Raw genomic sequence first — 11,010 nt, 5'->3', positions numbered from 1 at the left:
AAATTTGATGATATTTTTTAAAAAATTATTACTGTTTTTATAAAAAATTATTACTATTTCATATTCATATTCATTTTCTAAAAATTATTAGATCCAACAAAAAATAATAATAATAAAAAGTTACTTATGGCGCACCGCTGGGTGGTGCGCCATTGCTATCTAAAAAAGATTACTAATGGCGCACCGCTGGGTGATGCGCCATTGCTATCTAAAAAAAGATTACTAATGGCGCACCGCTAGGGGTGCGCCATTGCTATAAAAAACATTCTAATGGCGCACCGCTAGGGGGTGCGCCATTACTAACATTCCCCCTAGCTAATTCGCCCGATCCCTTCGTCCCTCCCTCGCCAGATCCACTTCCCCCCTCGCCAGACCCTCACGCCCCCTTCCGCCGCCCGGTCATCGTCCCCCGACGCCATAGCCGCGCCACCGTGATCCCCTCGCTCTGCCGCTGATCCCAGAAGCACTGCCACGTCGTCCCCGACCCCGTGATCTCGTCACCTCGTCAACCCCGGCCCCGCACGAGCTCGCCATCGTCTTCCTCTCGGTGAGCCAGCAGCGACGCCGGCGCCGCCTCCCTGGACCATCCCGCCCGCCCAGAAGCGACTCCCTCCCCGGAGCAGCCGCTCCCGCCCAACAGCGACTCCCTCCCCCCTCGTCTCGGGGACGGGATTGGAGCCGCGGAGGAGCCTGCCCTTGTCGCCCAGCAGCTCCCGCTCCAACAACCTCCCCCACAGGCCTGGCAGCACCAGTCGCTCCTCCCTCCCCTCCTCCGGTCCGCCCTCCTCCCTCCCTCCCTCCCCTCCCGTGGCATGCTCTGTTCTGTTATGTTCTTTCTATTTTTGTCCTGATTTTTACCGACGGAGTTGTTTGTGAGTAGCATATATCAACGATTACTGTGTTCGAGCTAGCACTGAAAAAAATACTCTACTTTCTAACATACAGTACATGCTGAAATTGCTAGACTCTGTTGTTTGGCATGGCAGGAGTCACCACCCACCAGGATAGATCCACAACCGTGTGTTGTTCTTATTACTGCAGCTAGCAGATGAATCTTGTGGTTGTTATATACATGATTCTCCTATGTTGTTCAGTATAAGATATAAGATACCTGTGCAGAAACAAAAACAAAATTTGAACAAGCCTGTGCAACTTGTGTGGCCTAAATAAGAGATCTGTTTCTTACAGCCTGATTTGTTGCTTATCGTCAGAATGATGTTGCCGAAAGGAAGTTGAACCGATTCTTTGGCTAACTGTTATATTCTTTAATTTTATTATCATCATGATGTTTGTCTGCCCTGTTTAACATTCTTTATGCTCTAGTTTTGTGAGTGATAATATATTAGAATAACTGATGCTTGTTGTGCGAGAGGAAGATATGTTAGCTATAGTGATAATATATTAGAATAACTGATGCTTGTTGTGCGAGAGGATGATAACCCATTCATGAGCAATATTGCGAGATGTTGGTTGCCTTTTAGAGAAAATCTGGATCGTGGGGTAACTCTGGCTGTAAACTGAACTTGGTTCGGTTAAAAACTGCACTGTCAAATTTTGACAACAAGCTTATATCTGAAAAATGAGTTAGCTAGGCTCAGAATTTTGAGTTGGCCCCTTTACATAAGTTTTAGATAAAGTTCCATGGTTTCTTTAGAGTATTTATTTGTGTCATTTGGATGTACGGTTTGAGAGCAGCTATCAGTTTAGTTTGCTGTCCCGAAACAGTATATTGATATGGGAGATTAGGCCCTGTTAGAGGTGGTATTAACATAAAGTTACAACATGAAAATTTTAGAGGCTGTTCTGTAGATACTTAAAACACATATCACTTGTCAGGTTTCATTCGGTACATTAAATCCTATGAAATTATCAAAGTGGGCTGTAATATGTTGGACAGAATTTTATGTTTGGACTTGGGTGAATGTAACCAGACTTATACTCTCAGATTTTGTCATAGTTGATGGTGTGAGGACTTATAATGTGATAAAGTATATACGTTGTTGCAACACCTATATAATGTGATAAAGTATATACATTGTCATCTAAGTTGAGCTGATTTTGATTTCCGTATGTTATGGGGGGACAACAGATATTGCTATATGTTCATTCTTGAGGGTACAGACTTGCTAAACTATTGATGATTTTTTGTTGGGTGACCTATTAGATCTGGAATGGAAGCTCACATAAGTTGAGCTGATTTTTGTCCACATGAAAGCAGAGGACCATATGGTCTGTGGCCTTTTCATCCATATGAAAGTAGAGGCACATTGTGGTGCTAGTTTGCTGGGTTTTGTCTCCGACCATCATGTCATGATGATTTTGCAGGTACCCCAAGAGGCCCTTGAGTTTGCCGGAATGTCGATTACCTTCCGTTCCAGCAAATTCGGGTACTCCATATGTCCTATTTTCAGCAAAGGTCATGCTGAAATTTTCCGTGAATTTTAGCATGACTTTGCTAAAAATAGGACATATGGGGTACTTGCGACTAATGCATGGGCCGGGGTATCTTAGTACTTAATTAAGTAGGATCAACTGCCCCTTTATTCTTGCTGCATTAAACCATAGGTGGCAATAGAGCCAAGTGATTAGGCCCAACTTAGAATTCTCCTTCCCTTTTCTTGATAGGGTATATTATTAGAAGATACCCATATATATCAGTCAACCTAGGGTGCCTCGGCATCGATAAACCCTAAATGATGAAAACTTAACTTAGCATTTAGGGTGCCTCAGCGTCGACAAACCCTAAATCATAAAACCTTGGCTTTTAGGGTGCCTCGGTGTCGATAAAAACCTAAATGATGAAAGCTTAGGCTTTTAGGGTGCCTCGGCGTCGACAAACCCTAAATGATAAAAGCTTAGCTTTTAGGATACCTCGGTGTCGACAAACCGTAAATGATGAGACCATGATCTTGTTCCTTGACAATAACCAACTTTTTGACCAAACTTTTTTCCTATTTAGAGAGAAACATGGCCCACAACGATGAGGCCGGCGGTTCGGGCGACAAGGCATTCTGGGAGCTGTCCCAGGAGATGGAGGAAGAACCTCACCGCTATGAGGACGCCGCGGAAGACACCGATCCTGAATACACAACCCCTAGTGGCGTCGGGGATGACACCACTGATGGTGCCGCCGAGGATGCCACCACTAATGATGGCAGCGCACGCACAGATGGCTACCAACCGAAGAGGCAACGAAAGGACCGGCGCCTGAACATGCTCGGCGCCGTCAAGGAGGAATTTACTGAAGTGAACTGCGACGTGGATCCAACGGCGCCCAAAGAATTAGTCAAGGGGTACTCGGTTCAGCTCGGGTGCATTCTCCGGAGCACCGTCTTGATCAACACCGAGAACCTAAGGCATAAGGACCGAGGGAATTTGCACAACCTCCTCTTCACGAAGCTGCATGAATGATACAAGTTCCCCGCTGAGTTTGCAAACACACGCTTCTCAGGGAATAAAGTGAACAGTGCCGCCCTCACGAAGATGAGCACGACCCTGTCTACTTGGAGAAGCGCGGTGAAGAGAATGATTAACAAAGGTGATAGTTATGAGAAGATCAAGGCGAAAAATCCTTCGATCAGCGAAGATGACTACAAGGAGTTCAAGATCAAGTGCGAGAGCGGCGCATCCGAGGAATCAAGTCAGTGGGGAAAGAGATGCGGGACTTGAACTTAGGGGTCCACAAACTCGGTCCCGGCGGTTACAGAGTGGCGGAACCTATATGGGACAAGGAGGACGCGGTGCGTGCCGTGCAAGGCCTACCGCCCCGCTTCGAGAAATACCGTGAGAAGCAGACCAGGAACTATGTCAGGGCCCGGTACAAGGAGGACCCGGTAACAAAGGAGCTTACCACGGATCCGAAGACCAAGGCGCTTGAGCGTGTTCTGGTAAGGAATACACCCCCGCGTAATTAGCTCCATATGGTTGCATTCTAATTAATGAAGCCAAATTTCTAAATGGTTCACATTCCTTCCGCAGGAGACTGAAAGCAGTAGCGCGGGGTCGTCTCAGAGCTCCCCAGCTTGGGACAGCACTCTAAATAGGGCGTTGAACATAATGAAAAACAAGGATAAGCTCAGTAAGCCGTCGTCAGCTGGTCGTGTGGCCGGCAAAGGCTTGTCCACAAAATGGTCGTCATACTATAACGCTGGTGGGCGAAAGGAGAAAAAGACCAGCTCGGAAAGCCAGTCGCGCGAGGTTCAAGAACTCAAGGCACAAGTGGCGCGGATTCCGGAGATTGTCCAAGAGCAAGTGCAACAACAACTGGGAACGACGCTCACCGCCATTGTGCCTAGCTTGATTGAGGGGCTGCAGGCGTGGATTGCGGGCGGCCAACAGGGGCCGCCCCCGGTTCCCAGCTTCACGGCCAGCAACTCGCACAACGCGCAGGCGGCGCCATTGGTGTCTCCGGCGGAGGCAGTATTGGTGTCTCCGGTGCCGGCACGGGCATTGGAGCTTAATGCACCCGGGTGTACGCCGGCCGGCACCTCGGCAGTAAGCGGCCCCTCCGTCAGTTGCACGCCCGCCGTTGGCGGTGCCTCGACATTAGCCGAGCTCGACGCCATCACGGTAACTAAGCCTCTCGGCTGATGACTTCATCTCCTTGCCTTTGATTGGGCATCCCTGACGCCCTACATGTTTTCGCAGGGCGCCGCCGACGTTCCATGCACTCTCCTGTACTTCGTGGGCGGCGAGTTGATCGATGTCGCCAAGGGCAGAATCGTTAAACCGGGCAACCCCGTGTTCCACGGTAATCCGATGCCACCCACCGTGTATAGGGTTGAACTGGTTCGGGTGCTGCCAGGCTGCGACGAGTTGTTACCTCCGATTCGACCCGCTGGGGCCGACGAAGATGATGTGATGACCCTCAACGCCTGTGTAAGCTGGCCCCTACTTTGGCCGAAGAGCCAGATTCGTTTGGGGGTGGGGGACACCACCCCACAGACAACACCGCCAGTCGTGCCGGCGCCAAGCCATGGCAAGACCGCCGCAACGCTACCGGACATGCCGGACATCCCTATGGCATAGGATCCGGACATGCATATGGCACAGGATCCGGACAACGACGACAACGACGATGGTACATTTACCAACGTCAATAAGTACTTTGCCGAACATGGGTACGGTGACGAATTCTTCGGGCCTCCTTCTCAAGAACCCAACCCTGAAAAAGACGACCGCGGTTGAGCTGGTACCATGGAGAAACCCAATTGCAACAGGCATCCTCTGGTGTTCAGTTCTCAGGAGACGCCTCCAGCTGCCGCCTTCACCGAGCCTCAGATAGCCGAGGTGCGGAATATTATCAGCCCCAACACACTCAAGAAGGCGGTCTCTGAGCAGAACTCGATCCCATTACAGGAGATGAGGAAGAAGGGACAGAAACGAAAGAATAACAAGGGCGGTGCGAGCCAGCCGACACCGAGTACGATCCGTGCTCAGGACAGGCCACCTTCACCTAAGGATATCTCGAGGAGGGTGCATGTGGCGGGTAGGCCGATGCTACCGACTAATCTGCTCAATGCTGCAACCGGTGCTATGCGGAGTCTGCATGACAGTGTTCTTTCTTTGGAGAAGCGGCGTCTCTCCGAGAATGATGTGGCATACCCGGTTTTCGTGGCCAAGGTGCCAGAGGGCAAGGGCTTTGTGGATAGCGCCATCGGGGGTACGATCGTCCTGCAGTTTGATGACATCTTCGCTATGTTTAACCTTCATCCGCTGCACTACACCTTCGTTCGGCTATTTTCGCTGAGTATGGAGATGTGGATCATTAGAGACAAGACCCCGGACATCGTGATAGTCGACCCCTTCTACATGCGTGCCAAGATCTTGGGCAGCGCTGGGGACCGGCAAGTCGCGAGTTCATACCTCGAAGGTGTCATTCTGGCAAACCCAGATAAGGATAACTTCCACGTGCCTTACTTGCTCGAGTAAGTCATCCCCTCACCGCCCCGTAACATATGATTTATTAGATTTCGATCGTTCTTTTTTTTCTAACATTCCGTGTTTTGTGCAGTGACACACATTGCACACTCATCCTCTTAAGCCCGAAATATTCCATGGCCACGTATTTCGACCTAGACCGTCAGTCGAAGATAGACTACACAAATATCAAGAAAGTTCTTGATGATGTTCTCCTCAGCTATGCCAGATCTGGAGGCACCTTCGGCAGGCCAGTTCGTAAGTACGGCAAGCACATCTTCAACCACAATACGACGTTCTCCTGCGTCAAGCAGCCGCCTGGCGGTTAGAAGGATGCCTACTACGCCCTCCATCGCATGCGGGCGATCGTACGGGACCATAATCACCTTCTGCTACCAAATAATCTCAAAGATTGGGCCGCACGCTTGTCGGTAATCCAGGACGCGGACATCAGACAAGAATTCTTTTGCATCCAGTCGGAGTTTGCGGAAATACTCCATCAAGATGTCCTTCGTACCTTGGGGTAGTTCTATCTCAGACATCAACCGTTCAACAGTGAGATAGAAACAACGCTACAAATGCAGGCTGACGACGCCCGCGATTTCATGACCATCATGAAAGACGGCGGCTTCATCCACGCTCCGGTCCCTGAGTCGAGTTGAAAGTAGTGATGCTATGTATGTAGTTCTGAAATGTCGATTGGCTCATGTTGTAATATTAAACTTTAATGAACTTGTATGTCTCTTTGGTTTGGACAGTCATTCAACTTATATGTAATCGATGCTATTTATTATAGGACCATGAATCGTGCTATTAATGTGTTGCTTTTCAATTCCGATCCTTTTGTTGCATACTTATATATTGCTTATGTATTGTCTGTGAATTGCTACTAATGTTTTGTTTGGCTAGTGCATAGAGATGCCATCGTATGTCGTGTACAAGGGTAAGGTTCCCGGAGTCTACGACGACTGGGAGGAGTGTCGGAGACAAGTTCACCGTTTCAGCGGTAACAGTTACAAAGGGTACACCACTAGGGCGGAGGCGGAAGCTAGATACGCGCGCTATCTAGCGGGAGAGAGGAGGGAGCGGAGGAGGAACCGGATGAAGACCAGTTTCATCGCGATGATGCTAATCGTGATGACCGCAACTCTCTTCTATGTGATGGTAGTTTAGATGAACGATATCGACTTGTAATGTGAATACAAACTCGCTACTCGCGGTTTCGAGACTTGTAATGTTCTAACTTTGTTCGGTCTTTTGAATTCGGAGACTAATATGATGAATTGTATTCGGAGACTAATCTTCTATTGTATTCGATAACTCTGTTGTTTATATGTTGTGCTGTCTATATTCTGTGCAGTAATATGTTTTGTAACCTGTGCAAATATCAGAAAAGAAAAAAAATCCCTAATATTCATACTAGTGGCGCACCACCCAGAACTTTAGTGGCGCACTGCAAAATGCATACTAGTGGCGCATCAGCAAGCAGTACGCCATTAGTAAGCCAGAGACATGGTTAAATATGGCCCCCTGGGAGGCATTCTAATGGCGCACCGTAGGGTGTACTAATGGCGCACTACATGGTGCGCCATTAGTAATAAAATCTAACGTCGTGGTGCTAGTGGCGCACCTGTAGTGCGCCATTAGTAGGCAAAACAGGTGCGCCACTAGCAGCCCTTTTCCTAGTAGTGCCAACTCCTCCTTCTGTTCCATGACGAGGGCCTGCAACATCTTCATCGAGGAACTACTATTCTCATGCAGCTTCTTCCAGCCGGCGATATTCTCCTTCAACAGGTCGATCTCGTGGCAGAGCTTCGCCTTGTCCTCCTGAAGTCGCAGGATTTTGCCGGTCGCCTTCTTCTCCGAGGCAATGCTCTTCTTCAGCAGCATCACCAAGCCAGCGGTCAACTCCCCTTGCTGATTGAGCTCAGCGGGCATGTCGTCGAGGCTCTCCTTCAGCAACTCCATCAAGCCTTGGATGAACTCCTTCTGCTTATTGAGCTGATCGGGCATGCCATCGAGGGATAACGACTCCAGCTCCGCCGGCTCGGCATGTTCGCCTCCGCGGCTAGGGCGCTCCTGGGAGCCATCGCCTGCCCGTGAGAGATCTTTTGAGGTCTCTGCATGGCGGCGAGCCCTCTCTTTTTTTTCCGCGGCCTTGGTTGCCGCTCCCTTGTTACGAGTAGTTCTCGACCTAGAGCTCTGCTCACCGGCCATGGCAACGATGGACGAAGAAGAAGCACTTATGAGGAGGAAAGGTAGAGTAATTTTCGGTTAGGTAGTTCCCCTTTTTATAACCTAAGTACTGGCACTAGTACTAATACCTGCATAGTGGGAACACGTTCAGGTTTGGTACGTACTAGTAGGTGTGAGCAGGCTTTTGAATGTGATGGGAACAAGGTAAAGATTAATTGATGGTTTTGGTTTCGAGGCCCGAAACGGCTCCCGATGAGTTTAGCGGAACATAAATTTCAAGTACTACACTACTCAAATGCATAAATATTATGTTACTGTCAAAAATTGGCACAAAATACGAAGGAGACCAATGGAAGTACTACTAGCAACCCACGATTTAACTACTCGCATGCGCGCAGTGGAGTAATAATGTCTTTCTTCCGCCCTCACGTCCACTCAATTTGCATGCGCTGTATTAATTGACCATCAATGAAGTGAACGACTTTACACGCGTCAAATTATCACATGGGGTGGACCTTGGTACAAAATTGTGTCCGCCCGTGTACTCGTGTGTGCGTGCGAGGGAATGAGTGCGTGTGTGGCATGCGTGCACATCTTCGCTTCGTGCATGTACCGCCAGTATGGCTCAGGGAGGACGAGTACATTCTTCTGGAACCAGCAGCATGTCACTGTGATCAATCCACGCAAGGAGGTTGCGACAACGCCTCCAAATGTGCCACGTGGCTTCATGAACTATAAGAGAGACACTGTGTAGCGTTCCATTGGTATTCTAATTTACGTGTTTTGCACATACTCGAAGTACTAGTAAGGTACACGTGCATTGCACGCATCAGATTTTGCAACCAAATTATGAATAAATACCACACTATAGCATGTAAGCTCTGAGTCATATATGCCTGATGTGCCCTTTATTTAATTCTTATAGTTCATCTCATTCAAAATCAATTAGTTTTTATAAAAAAGCTAAGAACGCGGGAATAGGAAAAACATGGGATTATAGTGGAATGTCGTCTTGAATCCTACAGGATTGTACGAGTGTTTGATTGTGCATAGAATAAATACAGAATTCTTTCAAAGAGGTTTGAGTGGATGGGATGTTTCCTATGAAATCTAGTGCAAATGAATCATATGGAAAAATTCCTATGGTTTACAATCCTACGAATCAAACAACCAAGATAGGAAAAATTCCTAATGATTAGAATCCTCCAAAATTCCTTTGAGAATCCTTTGAATCAAAGAAGCCCTTAATCTATTTTATGATTCATGGAATTGTGCGTTGTAAAGCATAAAGTAAAAACAAATAATGCAATTCAACTAGAAAAAAAGTTTGGGCAGTTATGATACGGAAGATTCTAGAACAAAAGAGAACCACTGTTGTTTTGAGGTTTGTGCATTATGCTTAAGTTCAACCATGGAGTCTGCTAGATTGTACATGTGGCAAAATCCGGTGGGGGGCTAGAAGATGGTGCGTGGGGCCGAGTGGAGGGAGACTATAAAGGAATGCACAAGTGCGAGATCGATATTTAGAGAGAGGTGGCGAACACGTGCGCTGTTGCGCGCAATGGCGGAGCCATGAAAAATAAATGAGCTAGGGGGCCAAGCATTGCTAATCCTTTACGAGGAGGGTCAATTCATGAACTTAAACCATTTTTAGCAGCAATTGTCTAATGATCACATTCATATTAGCCTCGATATATAGTGATGTTAGGGGGGAGGGGGGCAGGGCCCTTACTGCCCCTGTCTTCGCCATTGTGCACGCGCCTGAGAGATGAAGCGGAAGGCATGGATGATGAGAGGGGGACGTTGGATATATAATTAATGTGGGTGTCTTAGCTATATATGTTAATCCTATATAGAGAGGTATAGATTGATCGATGTGGACGTGGGAAAGAGGGTGAGACCTCACTGGATATATCGATTGATCGGTTTGTGTGGAAAACTATGAAAGACCTAGCTATATACACACATACATAGAGGAACATCGATCGTTGCGCATGCACGCGTGAGAGATAAAGAATGCCCGATATGATGGAGAGGGGGATGTGTGTGGGTGTGTGCCTTCATGGGAGACCGACCTGAAGAAAAAGATTGCATGCGTGCGATGGATAATGCCAACTGGTAGTGTGTGTGCATGCATGCACGAGAGGAAGTTAGTGGTACAATTATAAAGAGAAGACTACTGTGTGGGTGTAAAAGAATAGGTGAGGTCATAATCAATGTAAAGTTGAATTCAAATATTTGAATAAGAGATCCTGATGTTTGAAACCCATGCATGCATGAATATAACGGAGATCTGCGCGGTGTGGTTTGGAAACAAGCATGTTGTAATGTATACACATTGAACAAGGTCAGACTGATTTGAATTTGAGATACCGATGGCAGACATCATTTGGCCACGTCGCATCCGTGCATGGACACACTATTCTAATTGGAGATGTTGGGCGGCTTTCACATCACATATCTATATCTATACCCCTATATATATATATTATATTTTATATATTTTTATATTGTGTGCGGGTAACTTTAACTTTGAAAGATGGTCGTTGGATGAGGCGAATCCGATGGTCCAAAGATGGCAAATTTGAGCACTACTGGCCGTTGGATATCATCTAGATTCACCAAATTTCGCCACATGTATAATCTAGAAGACTCCATGGTTGAACTTAAGCATAATGCACGAACATCAAAACACAAGCACTTCTTATTTGTTCTAGAATCTTCCGTATCAGAATTGCCCAAATGTTTTCCTACATGATTTGCCATTATTTGTTTTTTACTTTATGTCTTACGACGCACAATTCCATGATTCTTAAAATAGATTAGCTTTCTTATAAAAACTAGATGATTTTGAATGAAATGAACTATGAGAATTAAACGAACATCTACATCATG

This window comes from Triticum aestivum, chromosome 2D, assembly GCF_018294505.1.
Source record: "Triticum aestivum cultivar Chinese Spring chromosome 2D, IWGSC CS RefSeq v2.1, whole genome shotgun sequence".
Lineage (NCBI taxonomy): Eukaryota > Viridiplantae > Streptophyta > Magnoliopsida > Poales > Poaceae > Triticum > Triticum aestivum.
The sequence above is the reverse complement of the archived record's forward strand: the minus strand, read 5'-3'. Positions refer to the sequence as shown.